At 45.7% G+C, this 17,818-nt stretch overlaps 1 long non-coding RNA gene across 2 annotated transcripts in view; it reads left to right on the plus strand.

The window, feature by feature from the left end:
• LOC309639538 overlaps positions 1–17,818 on the plus strand; it is a 168,406-nt gene that overhangs the window by 80,412 nt on the left and 70,176 nt on the right. For both annotated transcript variants that reach the window (XR_014251717.1, XR_014251718.1), the window contains exon 3: positions 7,655–7,729. This is a non-coding gene — a long non-coding RNA (uncharacterized lncRNA). The remainder of the gene's footprint in view (positions 1–7,654; positions 7,730–17,818) is intronic.

Consider the following 17,818-nt stretch of genomic DNA (forward strand, 5'->3'; position numbering starts at 1 on the left):
GGCAAAGCTCTGGGTTATGGAATCCAGGATGTGGACTCCTCAGGAATGCTGAGTTTGGTATTAGAGGAAAACAGATCTTTATGCTGTGAAGATAGACTCTTGAAATGGCTGCCTCCTCCAAGCAGCCGTTCTGGATTTCTGCAGCTGGTTGGAATCCATCTCTCTCTGCCATGAGATGAACAAGACAAGAACTGGAGGCTTCTAAAGCTTAAAAACCGTATTATCTTGGCCAAGTTACTTATCCTCTCTGAACTTTAGTTTTCCCATCTGTAACATGGGGACAAAAATACCTCCTTTGTGAGTATTCCTAGACATAGAATTAAGGAATTAAATAGTCTGTGGGTCACTTCCTCACTTGGAGCACTTAACCTGGTCTGCCCAGACCTCAGAATTCCCCATGTATGTCTCAAGGTCTCCTTGAAGTGGGAGGGAGCAAGGGAGGGAGACGTGGGCACGGAACTACCATGTTTTTCCTGGGCTATTGTCTTCTGGCCACTGTGTTAGACCCTGTAATGTACATTGTCTCCTGTGTTCCTCACAATAAAAGCATTTTTAAGGAGACGTAATTATCTCCACTTTTCAGATGAGGCAACCGAGTTTCAGAGTGCTTGAGTAACTTGGCCAAGGTCACACAGGAAGTGACTGAGCTCTGCAGGGCACACACTCCATTCCCCACTTCCTCATCCCCTAGTGTCTGATACAATGCCTGGCACATAGTAGGTGCTCAATACACACATGTAGCAACAACTGATGTGCCCCTCCCTTCTTGAATGCCCATTCACTGACTGATTATTTATGAATAATTGCAAATGTTCTTGACATTTTTTTCCCCATATGTTGAACTTGATCATCTGATATGGACTAGTTAACCATGGAGAAAACTAACATTTTTCAACACTTATTAAAAAAAAAAATGCTGTGTTAAGGTCAATAGATATAGCCTGTGTATAAGAGGAAACAGAAGAAAGATGTTTGACGTGGGGGTTAAGGTCATCTTTGCAACTGAAAGGCAGTTTATTAACACAGACCAGGGACTTTCCTGGCCGTCCAGTGGTTAGGACTCTGCTCTTTCACTGCTGGGGCCTGGGTTCAATCCCTGGTGCGGGAACTAAGATCCTGGAAGCCACGTGGCACAGCCAAAAAAAAAAAACAACCAAAAAACAAACCAAAAACCCCAAACAACGCACACCATGATGTACCAGAGCCGCTCAAGTTGGAAGCCCAGTAGTAATGCTGGTCAGCCCATTTGATTCTGGTAGACTGGGGGCCGGAGGCACGAGGTGTCATTGGAAGTTTGACGATGGAGAGTCTGATGTCCTTGGATGTGTGGGCACCTGGGTCTTTTTTTTTTTAATTAATTTATTCATTTATTTATTTTTGGCTGTGTTGGGTCTTTGTTGCTGCACGAAGGCTTTCTCTAGTTGCGGCAAGCGGGGGCTACTTGTTGTGGTGGCTTCGCTTGTTGCGGAGCACGAGCTCTAGGCGTGCGGGCTTCAGTAGTTGTGGCACGCGGGCTCAGTAGTTGTGGCTGGCGGGCTCTAGAGTGCAGGCTCAGTAGTTGTGGCGCACGGGCTTAGTTGCTCCACAGTATGTGGGATCTTCCCGGACCAGGGGTCAAACCTGTGTCCCCTGCACTGGCAGGCGGATTCTTAATCACTGCACCACCAGGGAAGCCCAGCACCTGGGTCTTTCTGTCTGCAGTTAGGGTAGTCCTGGCGATCTGCTCACACCTTCTCTCCCATGTGACTCCCTCTTCTAGACCCTCCCTGCCCTGTGGCAAGGTGGAAAGATTCTGGGCTTTGGAACTGAAGAACTAGGTTGGACTTTTCCAGCCCTGACCCTTGTCTTTGGGTAAATCAATCTTTCAAACTCCGATTTTTCTCAGTTGTCAAAATAGCCATAGGCTATCTGACAGCAGGGGAGTCAGTGGAGCGAAAGCTCCGGGCCAGCGCTTACCAGGTACTCAGTTAGGATGACTGTTCGTAGTGTCAGCAGCACATGCATTCATTCACGTGTTTATTTTATTTTATTTTTTTTTAAATTATTTATTTATTTTTGGTTGTGTGGGGTCTTCGTTTCTGTGTGAGGGCTTTCTCCAGTTGCGGCAAGCGGGGGCCACTCTTCATCGCGGTGCGCAGGCCTCTCATCGCCGCGGCCTCTCCCGTTGCGGAGCACAAGCTCCAGACGCGCAGGCCCAGCAGCCGTGGCCCACGGGCCCAGCCGCTCCGCGGCATGTGGGATCCTCCCAGACCAGGGCTCGAACCCGTGTCCCCTGCATTGGCAGGCAGACTCCCAACCACTGCGCCACCAGGGAAGCCCCCATTCACGTGTTTATTAAGTGAGGATTGAAGGAACGTCTTCCAGGTGCCATTCTAGGTGCCAACATACCACAAGGAACAAAGCAAAGTGGCTATATTGCTGGGAGGGGGGAGCGGGGATAGGTAATAAACAGATGAATATTGTACCAGCAGGTGATAAAAACCTAAAATAAGTAAAGGGATGGAGAGTGATGGGAGGAAGTGCCGTTTCATATAGAGTAGTCAGGAGGTGACACGGGGGCAGAGACTGTAGAAGTCAGGGAATCGAGCTTGTGAAGTGGGGGAACCGTGTTCCAGGCAGAAGGAACAGAAGAGCAAAGGCTCTGACACCAGAACAAGGTTGGTATGTTGGAGGATGCGCAAGGAGGCTGCCATTGCTGGAAGTAAAGTGGTCGAGAGGCTTCAGTCATCATTGAAGATTGTTTAGATGGTGGCAGGAAATGAGGCCAGAGAGTTAGGAGTCAGAAGGAGCCCAGATCCTGTAGACCCTGCTAGGGCAAGTGCTCTGGCTTTGCATCTGACTAAAACAGGGAAGCTATTTTAAAAAGGAGTGACATATCTCCCTTTCTACTCCCCTTCCCCACCCAACCCCGTTTTTAAAATTTATTTTTTATTAAAAAATTTTTTTTGGCCGCACTGCTGCAGTTTGTGGGATCTTAGCTCCCCTACCAGGGATCGAACCCGGGCCCTCGGCAGCGAAAGCTCGGAGTTCTAACCACTGGACCACCAGGGAATTTCCCCCATTTTTTATTATGAAAAATTTCAAGCATATAGAGAAGTTGAAAAATTATTTAAAGAGTACCCATATACCCACCGAGTGGATTCTACACTTCACATTTTCCTCTGTTTGCTTCATCACACGTCTACTCCTGTATTCACCCCTCTATCCATCTATCAATTCATCTTTTAGTTTTGTTGCATTTCAAAAATAACTTGCAGACATCCTGTGACCTCATCCCCAAACATTTAGGCATGCATATCACTAAGCAGAGTTCAATATTTGTTTTTAAAGAGAAAATTTACATACAGTGAAATGCACAAGTCTTAAGCCTGTCATTCTTTGAATTTCGACAATTTTTGGCATACCTGTGCAGCCCTAACCCCTATCAAGCTAGAAAGTATTATCACTGTACCTCTCCCTCCTGCCCTGCCCCCAGGCAACCACTGTTCTTATTTTTCTCACTATATGTGAGTTTTGCCTATTCCAGAACTTTATAGAAATGGAATCATGCAGTATGTAGTCTTGTGTAAGGCTTCTTTCCCTCAGCATAATGTATTTGAAGTTCACCCATGCTCTAATTTGGACCAGTACTTTTTTTTTGTTTATTGTGAGGTAGTATTTCTTTGTATGGATATACCAGTTTATCCTTTCTCCTGTTGATGACGGACACCAGGGCAGCTGCCTTACATTTTCAAAAGATCCCTCTGGGGAGTTCCCTAAGTCCAGTGCTCAGGATTTGGCGCTTTCACTGCCCTGCCGTGGCCCAGGTTCAGTCCCTGGTCGGGGAATCAGAGATCCTGCAAGCCATGAGGCACGGCACCCCCGCAACCCCCCAAAAAATAATAAATAAAAAGATCCCTCTGGCTGCAGGGTGGAGAACAGACTCTTGGGCCAAAAGGCAGAAGCAGTAGTTCAGTTAGGAGGCCACAGCCATTGTTCAGGTAAGAGATAATAATTTGACTGTGGCATTGTTTGGATCTCCGCGTTAAGCTTTTTATACACATTATGTCCGTTAACAAACATCTTCGGGGCTTAGAAAACTCCCTTCCCCCTAGAGATAAGCCATTCCTTCGTAAGGAAAGACACGATTGTTCTGCTTTCCTTTCATATTCAGTCATGTTAGTCACTTTAGTCAAAGGTTTTCTAAATCTTCTCAGTTACAAATTTGCAAAGAGGAACCCGGTACCTGGACTCTTATCAGTTAAGCCCCGGGGAAGGGAGGATGAATTACAGAAGCTCCTCAAAGCCTAGGTCAAATGGGAAATGCCAAGAGAGAGATTAGAAGCTCTAAGTAGCGTTCCATCAAGAGGATTGGGGTTGGGGTGGGTGGGGTTCGATGGAAAGTTCTAATAATAAAAAACAGCTCGTGGCTTTGAACACTTACTACAAGCCAGGCACCGCGTTCAGCACTGCGTTGCCATACATTTTCTAACATCAGAGGCATGAGTTAGGCATGTTCCCACTTTATAGAGGAAAGCAAGTATTTAAGCCCATTGCATCTGACTTCAGAGCGTGCACTCACCACTGTAGCTGTACCAATTTCCTTTCCACTGGAAAAGATGGATGGAGTAGATGCAAGGGAGCAAACTGATTTTCTTTCCTAGTAAAATGGACCCCACGTTGGTCGATATGTTTTCTGAACTCACCATTGAAAAGGATACCATTCAAAGTGGTGACGTGAGCTCCAAGTGGGGCTCAGGGGTCCGACTTTGCCTGGGGCTTTCCCTATTTTAGCCCTGAAAGTCCCAGACACGCTGGGATGATCAGTTATCTTACTCAGGAAGGATGGTCAATGTCCATGTCGAACAATTCCATCTGTGATCTGGATTGAGTAGTGAGCTCTTAATTTACTCTAGGGTGGTGAGTTTACCCACCCTGGTTACTCCTTTAGTTCTGCCCTGCTCAGCCTGAGGACAGCCTGTTTGGATAAGATCCACTGGATGGACAGTCTTAGCAACTTGGATTGTTGATTAGCTGGTATTTGATGACAGGCTGGCAGATACGTGTGCTTTTCGCTAGAGGACTGGGGACCATTCAGTGTTTCTTCAATATTAGCTCTAAGCTTTGAGTTCCTGAAAGTATTTTTTCTCTTCTTTACATAGAACAGTGTCTCTCCATCACAGCTTTGCTTTCCTGACTCCACTGCCAAGGACTGCATTAAGATCACATCCTTTTGAATTTGGATAAGGACATTGGCTTGCTAAATGTTCTGGAGCCTTCAAAATCTCATCCCTTTAATTCTTCTCACCTACAAAGTAGATCATCAAAGAGAACTATGAAATGCATCCAATCTCTACATGCTTCTAATGAAGACTCTAAATAATACAACCGTACCCTGGCAGTCTGATTTCAGAGCCTGCTAGATCAAGCATTCTGCACAAGCACGGTGACAGGAGACATGTAGGGATACCATAGGTCCGTTAGCACAATTTAAAGGGAAAAAAAAAAAAAGATTTCTAACTTGTGTTAGATAAACTAAAGGTAGGGGAATAGCTTAGACTAACTCTTCTTAGGGTGGAAGTTTTTAGGTGTTCACCCCTTGTCTCTTGTGCCTAAAACTGTCTTTCTTTCTAATCCTATTTCTTGAATAGTTCTTGGAGCTGTTGACTTGTCTCCATTCTCTTCCCAATGTCTTCAATCTGGCCATCTCCCTCTCTTTTCTAGATTTCCACAGGAGCCTTCTGTCGACTGTTTCCACTCTTCCCTCCCTCCATCCATTCTTTACCCCCGCAGCCTGCGTGATCTTGTGAAATGCAACTCCCTCCATCCATTCTTTACCCCGCAGCCTGCGTGATCTTCTGAAATGCAACTCTCATCATCACGGTCCTGCTCTCCGCCCTTCCATGGCTCCCATGTGTGCCTAGGGTGATGCTCGAATCCTTCCAGATCTGGCCCACGTCTCCCTCTCCAAGCTCGTTCTCTTGCCACTGGCTTGGAAAATATTTTCAAGAGTTCCTCGGCTATCTCTTCCTTGCATCTAATTGATCCAAGTTCCTCTGACTCAATTTCAGGTTTTCAGCTCTTGAATGCCCCATCCACTCAAGGATGTGCGATCTCAGTATGTTGATTACATTTCTGGACTTTGCCGTCCCTTGTCCCTCTGAGGCTGGTGCCCTAGTGTCACCCTGGAAGGCAGAAAGGAGTGCCACACCTTAAGGTATGTGGGTGAGATGACCTGAGCACCAGCATGGTGGAGTGCCATCAAGATATCCAGCCAGTGGGACTTCCCTGGTGGTCCAGTGGTTAAGACTCCATGCTCCCAACGCAGTGGGAGCAGGTTCGATCCCTGGTCAGGGAACTAAGATCCCGCATGGCCAAAAAACAGAAAACAAAACCCATATATAAAATATGGCTCATGGGGTTATAGATCCCACCAGATAGCTCTACAATTGATTAAGCTTCAAAAAAAAAAAAATAAACAAAACAACAACAAAAAAGATATCCAGCCAAGAACCCCCCGATGCTGCTGATCTTCCATTAGTGGGGCTCCACTGATGTCAGTGGAAATTCTAGGAACCAGCTCACAACTAAATTAGATTCTTCAGACCCAAGGAAGTGCCCAGATTTATCCTTGAAATTGTGCCTTTCTCTCACCCATTGACCGTAGATTTCCTCAGTTTTTTGCCCACCACTGGCTAACATCAGTTCAACCACAGACCACGTGGGACACCAAATCACAGCCTTTCTCTGCCTAACTGATCTTGGCCTCCTGCATCGGCCACTAGAAAAAGGAGTAGATATGGGGTCTTTGCGGAAGTCAGCGTCCAGGTGGGACCCTCAGGGCCTGATCATTAGACCTTATACTGTATCCTGCGACCTATGTGGAGCTTCTGGAAGCTGTGCGCTGGACTTTCCTGGTCCATGCAGACTTAGGTCCTTTCCAACTCGCGTGGAAGGAAGAAGAACAAGCGAGGAAACAGGAGCAAATCTCACAAAGACGGTAACAAAAACAAAATGGCTTGGAGAGAAAAAAAGGCAAAAAAAAAAAAAAGTGGAACGAAACCGACAGCAATCTCAGCCTATGCTGTGTCTGAGCAGAAACTCAGTTTATTTAGTTTCTGCTCGGAGATGTAGCACAGCGTTTGACAGATGTGCTACGCATCCTGTCATTAGGGCTGAACGAAATGTCTCAATATGATTGGGAAAATTACAATTTTAATATCTTCTTTCCTCCTCTAAGCCTTTTGCATATTTTCCACCACACGAGTCTCGGGCTGCTCACAGTTGAATATAAATGAATCCCACAGATCTTCACTTCCTCCTCTATTTTGTATGAGTGTGTTATTTGGGTTCGACTCGTGTTTGTGAGTGTGTATGTGTGTGTGTGTGTGGGGGGGGTAGGTGTGTGTGTATTTAATCTTTGCAAGGAAAAAAAAAAAAGCCAAAGCATCAAATAACTGAGGAGGAAAGAGGACAGAGAAAGACAAGAGAATCCCATCCAGAAGCCAGGAACTAGGATATTTATGGGCATTGAGAACTGAGATTTTTTCCAAAGTAACAATATTTACTGTATTATTATTATTACTGTTTTTGTGACAGACTTCCTATTATTTTTGCATTTTTTCTAATCTTTAGAAATCTGTGAGCTGAAACTTGTTTTCTGTCCACTTTACAGATGAGGAAACTGATGCTCAGTGAGATTACCTTTGCCCAAGTTCTGGAAAGTGATGGAGGCAGCTTTCAGATGCAGGTATGTGTGACCCGGATCTGTGCATTGAACTATGTACAGCTATGCCACCGTGAACCAGCAGGATATATAGGGTGGGCATCGACAGTTTTTCCTGCTTTTCCTTTTGTGTAAATCACCCTGATTTTTCCTTTGGAAACTGCTCCTCCTCTGTTCTGTGTCCAGACAATTAGGTGAAGCTGACCCACATCCCCAAGGTCCAGGGGTGGGCGCGTGACCGAGGCCTGACCAATCTGAGCATTCTGACTCCTGGCCAGAGTGATTGGCTCACGGGTGACCATGTGACCGACCTAAACCAGGAAGGACAATGGGATTCATTCCTGGGACTCTTAATAGGATGGTGAAGAAATTGGAACACCTTCTTGGCTGGGGTTGCTACATTAGTAGGATGTTAGCTTGGAGTTTCTGAGGGTCTTCTTTGCTATCATGAGGTGAGAGCCTGTTTGGAAGAAAGTCAACTAAATGAGACTTGAAGCTGAGAGATGGGAGGGGAAAGTCACAAAGGCTTAGTTTGAATGTTTGGATCCATCTCTGCCTGAGACTAGAATCCACTCCTGGACTTTTGAGTCACAGAAGTCATTACGTTCCCATTCTGAGATCTTGGAGAGGAGGGCTACACACCACCAGTGAGACGAGGGCCCGGTGAGGCCAGGTGGGGCGTTGGTGATTGTGATACTGTGATTTATGATAAGAAATATGTATCTGGTCTTCGTTCCTGTTTCTGGCACAGAGCTCCTAAAACCCTTGGAATTTCCTGAGTGATGAGAGCTGATAAATGTGTCTTTTGTTATGTGAATGAGGTGACTTTTGGAAGCACCTAAGGATGGGGGCTGATTGCCCGGATATCCAATCAAGGGATTAGAGGGTTGGAACTTTCAGCCCCACTCCCAACCTCCGGGGAGGTGGGGAGGGGCTAGAGAGTGATACCAATTGCCAATGGTCAATGATGTAATCAATCATGGTTGTGCAATGAAGCCTCCATAAAAACCACAAAAGGAGAAGGTTCCGAGAGCTTCTAGGTCGGCGAACCCATGGATATTTGGGGAGAATGGTGCCCTCAGAGAGGGCATAGAAGCCTTGTGCCCCTTCCCACGTGCCTTGCTCCATGCATCTCTCCCATCTGGTTATTCTTGAGTTACATGCTTTTATAATGAACTGGTAATCTAGTGAGTAAATGGGTTTCCTGAGTTCTGTAAGCTGCTCTAGCAGATTAATTGAACCCAAGGAGGGGGTGATGGGAACCTCTGATTTATAGCTAGTTGGTCAGAAGTATAGGTAACAATCTGGACTTCCAACGGGGATCCTGAGTTGGAGGGGGTCTTTGGAACCCCCAATTTGTGACTGGTAGGTCAGAAGCAGAAGTAACAACTTGGGCTTTTGACTGGTGTCTGATGGGGTGGGGTGGGGCAGGAGGGACAGTCTCGTGGGACTGAGCCCTTAACCTGTGGAATCTGCCCCTATCTCCAGGTAGTGTCAGAATTGAAACTGAACACCAGCTAGGTGTCCAGAGAATTCCTTGTTGATGTGGAAAAACCTCCCTCCTGATGAACTGGAATTGGGATCTGGACACATTTCATATGATATTGCCAATCTCTTTGCCCTTTTATATTTTTTATTATTTAATCTTTTGGCCGCACCGCGCGGCATGTGGGATCTTAGTTCCCCGACCAGGGATTGAACCTGTGTCCCCTGCAGTGGAAGCACGGAGTCTTAACCACTGGACCGCCAGGCAAGTCCCATATTTGCCCTTTTTTTGGAACTGTAAAACTTGCAATTTCATAGTATTTGACCTAATATTCCCATTTTTTTTTCCGTTATGGAAATTGAGGCTCAGAGCTGTTAAGCGATATAGAGGGTGAAAGAAAGAATTAAGCCGCTTATGTCTTTCCAGGCCCGAGAGGAGGTGATGAACTGGGATTCAGAAATGGGTTCCAGTCTCCTCACTGCCACTGCCTTGCTGGGTGATTTTGGTTGCATGCCTTCCTGTATCACTTAGAATTCTCTGACTGCAAGCAACAAAAGTGACTTTCATTAACGTATGCCAAGGAGGAATTTACTGGAAGGATAGGAGGGAGCTTGTAGAATAGAGGAACAAAGCCACCGAAAAAAACAGGCGCTAAGGGAACTGGGTAACAGGGCTTCAAGGACTCAGGCGAAGAGATGAATGAGCTGCGAAGCTTCAGCCCCAGCTTGGATGCGAATTCCTGGGAGGGAGCCTCTGATTGGCTGAGCTTGGGTCCTAGGCCCTCCCTTTGGTGGTGAGCTCGTGATTGACAGCTCCACTATGATTATACCCAGTAAAAGAACATTTGTTTTCCCAAAGCAACGTTGAGAAGCTGTTACCCTGATAAGGGTAGGTGAAAACTACACAGCCCCTCTATTCTTCCCCTTGTTTCAGTTTGCTTTTAATCTCAGCATCAGTGATTGGGTTGTAGGGGGTCTATAGGAGCCCTTTCAGATGTCATACTCAGATTTAACCAGACCCGCAAGAAGCTAGGAAAAGCACATTTCCAAAACTAGAATCTTGCATGATTCTGTGAGAGAAGCAAAAGGATGCAATACAACTTCCCCCGATCAACCATGTTGCTACGTGGCTGGCAGAAAGGTGGTGCGGGGGGAGAGCCGGGCTCTGGCATGTATGGGCTGTGGTTAGGTGGTTGTCACCAAACCCCTCTGAGCTTCATTTTCCTCATTGACAAAATGGGGATATCCATGGAAGAGTGTTGTGAAGGTGCTAAGAAAAAGAGCAACATATTTGCAAAGTATTGAGTGTTTATTATGCGCCAGGCACTGTGCTGAGTGCAGGACCCACAGCCTCTTGGACATTTCCCAGAACAGATGGGAAAGGTACCCAGCACACAGCAGGGGCTCCATAAATGCTCCTTTCCTTCCCTTTGCCTCTGGGCAAGGGCGTGACTCCCTGAACCCATCCCGCCTCCCATCCACCAGCCCAGCTATTCTTTTCTCTTTTCTTCTTTTTTTTTGGCTGCACCTCACGGCATGTGAGCTCTTAGTTCCCCGACCGGGATGGAACCCGTATCCTCTGCAGTGGAAGTACAGAGTCCTAACCACTGGACCGCCAGGGAAGTCCCAGCCCAGCTAGTCTGAGGAAATTCTGAAGCCTTGCAGGTGCTGATGGCAGAAAGTAGAAAGTACATCAACGTCCCTCTCCCTCTCTCTTCCTTTTGTCCAGGCTGGACACCCGGTCAAGAGATCAGGTGTGAGTTTAAGGGTAGAGAGGAAAATTCAAACTTTTGGTGTGTGGAAGTTTCTGGACTCTCTCAGATAATGTATTGGGAATGTAGATTCCCTCCCCTCCCCCCCTTCTTCCTTTTTAAAAGTGCCCAGGTAACTGGGCTCCAGTGGATGTGTTTGAAACTGGCCAGCTGTGGGCTGCCCAGCTGACAGAGGCCACAGCTGGAGCGGGAACAGTGGCTGGGTTTCTTCCAGCTGCAAATTAAAGGGTCAACACCTTGAAGGGAGGAAAAAAAAAAAGTCCAGGCATCGGCTGGTGGAAATGGTCCCAGAGTTCATAATAACTGAGAGGAAGGCTAGAAGTTTTTATTGTTTTAATTGGCAGCTGTCTTTGGATTCTGGTTTAAGAGGGTTTGGAGATTGGAACCCAGGCAGGTGTGAGTGTGTGTGTGTGTATGTGTGCGTGCGAGAATGCACACGTGTGTAAAGGAAGGTGGAAGAAAGCTGGTTGTCTGCGAATGTGAGGATGGAAAGGGCCAGGAGGGAGAGAGGCAGCTGTGTGTGTGTTGGCAGGGAGGTGAGGGCAGCGGCCATCTTCTGTGTGTGAAAGAGAGAAATGGAAAGCGGGAATTGCAGGGCTGAGAAAACCATCTTTGTTGTGTGTGAGCACATGGAGAGATGAAAATGGAAAATTGTGGATGAAAGAGCAGGAAAGAACCCAAACGCGAGACAGAGGAAACCAGGCGGGGTGCGTGAGATTGCAGGAGACCCGGAGCCAGCGTGCCATGAGCAAGGGCCCCATCAGCTCCCTCCTGGCCGTCCAGAAATAGTTTCCGGGAACCGTGGTGCTTTCCCCGCCCCGGCTCTCGGGCCAGCGGGGAGATAAAGCTGCCCGCGTCGCTTGTCTTGGCGGCCTCTCAGCTGACACTGCTGACAGGCTGCTTTGATCTCGGGTTATCAGGGCCTAACCCTGTGCCCCAGGCCTGCTCTGCCAGCTCCCACCCGCCGCTCACCTTTGCCAAGAGGGCAGCTCGTAAGGTCACGGTTAGGAGGGGCGGCCCAGCCCTCGTGCCCTGCTGGCCTTGAAGCCTGGGTGCTTGATGCAATCAGGGCACCATCTTTTAGTCTCAGAGCAACGATGAAAAGAGGGGAAAATAAGCTTCTGAAGTGGAGCCACGCGAAATGACACCCTGAACACAGACTGTCCCCAAGCTGCCTGGGCCTTTACCCCAAATGAGTGGTGACAGCAGAGAAAACAGGAACGGCAGCCGGAACACTTGCCTTCCTGTCTTAAGACGCTGCTTGAGCCACTGGGTGACCTCGAGCAAGTCCTACTTGTCTCTGGACCTCAGTTTCCATCTCCCATCTCGTAAAATGAAAGTGCTTTTATAACTATGGAATAATTTTAAGATACAATCACATGCAGAAATCCCATATGTAAAGCAGATTACAGGAGACTGGGGCTGGATGCAGGGGACATGACGAGCTGGTACCCCAACACTCAGCTTTGTGTTGACCTCTGCTCTCGTTAGCGTGTTAGATTCCTAGGGCTACCGTGACAAAGCACCACAAACTCGGGGGCTTAAAACAACAGAACTTTATCATCTCACAGTTCTGGAGGCCAGAAGTCCAAGATCAAGGTGTTGGCAGGGCCATGGTCCCTCTGAGGCCTGCAGGGGAAGAATCCTTCCTCACCTCTTCCAGCTTCTGGTCGTTTGTTGGGCATCTTTGGCATTCCTTGGCTTCTGGCAGCAGCATTCCAATCGTCCATTTTCACGTGGCCTTCTTGCTGTGTCTCTTCACGTTGTCTTTCTTCTGTGCGTGTGTCTCGGTTTCCAAATTTCCCTTCTTTAAAAATTTAGGGACTTCCCTGGCCGTCCAGCAGTTAAGACTCCGTGCTTCCACTGCAGGGGACGCGGATTTGATCCCCGGTCGGGGAACTAAGATCCTGCGGGCCCCGCGGCCCAAAAAAAACCCAGAAACATTGAGATATAGTTGATGTATAATATTATGTTAGTTTCAGGTGTACAGGAAGTCATTTGACCTTTGCATACATTATGAAACGATCACCGTGATAAGTCTAGTAATCTGTCCCCATACAAAGTTACTACAGTACTACTGACCATATTCCTTATGCTGTATATTACATCCCATGGCTTATTTTATAACTGGAGGTTTGTACCTCTTCATCCTCTGCACCTATTTTGCACCCTCCTCCATGCCCTCCCCTCTGCCAACCACCCATTTGTTCTCTGTATCTATGAGTCTGTTTTGTTTGTTTATCTGTTTTGTATTTTAGACTCCACACATAAGTGAGATCATACAGTATTTTTCTTTCTCTGACTTATTTCACTTAGCGTAATACCCTTTAGATTTATCCATGTTGCTGCAAATGGCAAGACTGAATTTTTCTTATGGCTGAGTAATATTCCACTGTATATATGGATATATATATGCACCACATCTTCTTTAACCATTCATCCATCAGTGGACACTTAGGTTGCTTCCATATCTTGGCTATTGTAAATAATGCTGGAATGAACACTGGGGTGCATATATCTTTTCAAATTAGTGTTTTTGTTTTCTTTGTGTAAATATGCAGAAGTAAAATTGCTGGGTCATATGGTAGTTCGATTTTTAACCTTTGAGGACCCTCCATACTGTTTTCCACAATGGTTGCACCAATTTACAATCCCACCAACAGTGCACCAAATATCCTGTTTTTATAAGGACAGCAGTCATCTTGGATTCGGTGTCCCTAAGGACCTTACGTTAACCTGATCACCTCTGTAAAGACCCTATTTCCAAATCAGGTCACATTCTGAGATACTGGGGGTTAAGACCTCAACATATTTTTTTGTGGGGGACGCAGTTTGACTCATAATACCTGCTCTACTTTTTCTAAATTTTGGACTCATAGAGTCTGTGAACATAATAAAATGGTGGTTGTTTGACATCACAGGTTTGGGGTGATTTGTTACACAGCCATAGTAACGGTAACAGGTGGTTAAACTGAAACACATAGATGCTGGCATCAGCCCTATCCAAGTTCAAGCTCCACTTAACATTTTAATCCATTCGATTTACTTCTCGGAGCCTAGTTTCTCTATCAGAAAAATGGCGTTTGATGGAAAGAACATCTGTCAAGTCCCTGGCATCACAGTAGGTTCTTGATAAAGGTTTTTTTTTTTTTTTTTTTTTCCTCTCTAGTCTCTCTTCCCAAATGACTCTGTACCACAATGCTCCTGAGATTTTGGGATAAGTCTGAGTTTCTGAATTCTGTGGGAAACCCCTGGGTCCCAGGAACCAGATCCTTATTTCATGCCTACTTTGGATGAGGGAATGTGTTTCCTTGGCAAGCTCCACGTTTGGAGCCCCTTCTCCGCTCAGACTTTCAAGACAATTTAGTCTGAGCTAACCTTGGTTTCTTGTTACCGAAAAGAACGAAGGCTTAGGCAAAGGCCTTGCAGAATGCCTCCAGCATCAAACAGCAGCTACCCTACTGCGTTCTGAGACGCTGAGCATAAATAAATTAAAACCATACCGCTCCCTTTCCCTGTAAGCACACACACGTAATTTCATTACAGCCGGAATGAAGTGCTGCAGGCAAAACGTGTTTGGGGCTTGGCTGAACCCAGAGTGCTCTTGGAAGACATGGATCTTTTGGGCCAACTGAGGAGGGAACCTTCTTTGCCTCTTTTTCTCCACTCTGTCCATTTGGTGATCTGTAGGCGTGGGGCTGGCATGAAGGCATTTGGTATCAGAAGGTCAGAGGACCATGGACGTATGTGTTCTTTTTTTCCACTTTAAAAAATTGTGGTGAAATATACGTAACATAAATTTACCATTTTAATTATTTGTAAGTGTACATTTTAGTGGCATTTAGTACATTCACAATTTTTAAAAATTGTGGTGAAATATACATAACATAAACCTCCCATTTTAATTATTTGTAAGTGTACATTTTAGTGGCATTTAGTACATTCACAATTTTTTTTTTTTTTTTTTTTGGCTGCACCGTGCAGCTTGTGGGATCTTAGTTCCCCAACCAAGGATGGAACCCGGGCCCCCTGCAGTGGAAGCACGGAGTCCTAACCACTGGACCGCCAGGGAATTCCCAGTACATTCACATTGTTATGCGACCATCACCACCATCCATCTCCGGAACTTTGTCATCATCTGTACCCATTAAACACTAATTCCCCATCCCCCCTTCCCCCAGCCCCTGACAACCATCATTCTTCTACTTTGTTTCTATGAATTTGACAGCTCTAGGTTCCTCCTAGGAGTGGAACTATACAATATTTGTCCTTTTGTGACCAGCTAATTTCACTTAGCATAATGTCTTCAAGGTTCGTCCATGTTGAGCAGGTGTCAGAATTTCCTTCCTTGGTATGAATATGCCATTGTATGTGTTCTGTTGTATACAAAAACCACATTTTGTTTATCCACTCGTCTGTCCATGAACATTTGGGTTGTTTTCGCCTTTTAGCTATTGTGAGTAAAGCTTCTGTGAACATCTGTGTACGACTACCTGTTTGAGTCCCTACTTTCAGTCCTTTTGGGCACGTAACCAGAGGTGGAATTGCTAGATCAGATACAGATGTATGTTTTGAGAGTCACTAGCAGCCTTGAAGTTCTTGCAGATCTTGGATGCCGTTTGAGAATTGGACAATAGCTCTGTGAGATCCTCTCCTCCTTCAATAACTCCATATGCACATGCTCTCCAAGTTTAGTGCAATATTGGTGGCCCAAAGTCTCCCTGAGGCTCAGGTTAAGATCTTGCGAAAGAACCAGAATATTTTTTAAATGACTTAAGAAATAATCATACAGTAATTATAATAATAATAATAGTAATAAAACTAATATGCATTGAGCACACTGTGTAAGGCACTGTCCAAAGTACTTTGCGTTTATCATATAATTTTATCTTTACAACAGTCTTATGAGGTAGATGCTGTTAATATCTCCATTTTACAGATGAGGAAACTGAGGCTCTTTGAGGCAACATAACTTATCCAAGGCCTAGAAGGTGGATTCAAACCAACATCTGTTTGATTCAAGGGGACCCTCTCTGAAACACTGACTTTTGCAGCTTCCATTATGATGTCAAAGATGCTTTCATGACATCTATTAGGTGACCTGATATATTGAATGTTGAGCTACACCATGACTCTAGAAATCTCATTCAGTGACATAAATTGGCGACTCCTCTGTGCTAGACCCTTGGGATATAGTGATGAATGGGACTTTGTCCTTTTGTTCAAGGCACTTAAAGTCTACTGGGAAGACAAAGATGTACAAAATCACATTATTTCAGTTGCAAGCAGTCGATAGAAACACAGATCCCACTAGCTTAAGTCCTGAAAAGGGATTAAACTGTTTACATCCCTTGAAAGGAGAGTAGGGTACCTTATGTAATGGAAAAAAGAAAGGTAGGAATCAGGGCCTAGGATTGAAATCAAGATTCATTTCCCCCTTTTCTTTTTCTCTCTCACCCTCTTCCTCTCTCACTTCCATTTGCCTCTGCCTGGATTATTGTCTCAGGCTCCACCATAGATATCACCCATGTGGTGGGAGAGATGGCCTTCAGCATCTTCAAACAGCTCCTTGATCCCCATGGGAGGAGGAAGAATCTTCTTCCCAGCATCAGTGTATGAATCCCAGGGAAGGGCTCTGATTGGCCCCATTTTGGTCATGTGCCCTTCCTTGCCAGTCACTATAACAGTGTGGAGTTAGTTTTATGATAGACCAGGCCTAGAGGAGAATGTGTGCAATATATTGTCAAGGGGCCAGAAGAAATGGGATGGAAAATATTCCTGGGAAGACATAAAGGAGAGCTATCACAGCCTACTCCAGAAATAATCATTCATGTCTTAATCAAAGTTTCTTATTTATAAGAAACAAACCCCCCTACAAACTGATGAGTTTGTAGCAAGATGAGAATATCATCGGAAGGGACCAGAATGGGGAGCTAAAGATCAGGATTAGATGTTACTTTCTCTGTCTCCTGACGACCATATGACATCTCATCTGTGTTTCTCTCTGTAATCTGTTTTATTCTTTCTCTTTCTTTGAAGAATAGTTTTCTCAGTTCAGCACCAAATGGATGGCAATGGCCACTTCAGCCCTAACTATACAAGACTGCTGTCAGTTCCAGCATCTGACACAGATTGACCAGAGTCTCTTTGTTTCTGGTTTCTGGGAGAAAGAATGGATTGACCCAGCTGGGGTCAAAGGTTTATTCCCATTCTGAATAGTGGTGGGCTGAAGAAGTGGGGTTACATGATACTAACTAACTAACTAACTGGCTAGCTAACTAAGTAACTAACATAGACACATCTCTTCTACAAGTTGTAAGTGATGGGGGTATGGATGGGTTGGGACTCCTAAAAGATGTACATACTTGTGATGAAAGTAGCAATCGAAGTGTCTATAGATATAGAATATAGAAGGAGGGGAGAGTCACTTTTTCTGGAGGACTAAAAAAAACATTTTGCTGAGGAGACAACTTCTGCGTTAGGTTTTGAAGGATGAAGAAGAGTTTTCTAAGGCATGTGTATTCCTCAGGACAGACTGGGTTCTGATGGATAACAAACCAGACCTCAAAATCTCAGCAGCTTGACACAACATAGGTTAGCTCCTTGCGGGCCCTGCGTGTCTAGCACAGGCTGGTGAAGTCTCTGTTCCATACAGTCACTCAGGGACTCAGCCTGATGGAAGTGCTGCCATTCTGTCAACTTGCCATATGGATGGGCCACTTGGCCTCCTTGGTCACAGTGACAGAAGAAGAGAGAGACTGGGGAATCTTGCATGGGCTCTTCATTGCCTCAGCCTGGAGCTGAAACACATGGCTTCTACCCTCAGGTCGTTAGCTAGAACTTGGCCCATGGCCTC

Source organism: Balaenoptera physalus, assembly GCF_965194825.1.
Source record: "Balaenoptera physalus genome assembly, chromosome: 12".
NCBI lineage: Eukaryota > Metazoa > Chordata > Mammalia > Artiodactyla > Balaenopteridae > Balaenoptera > Balaenoptera physalus.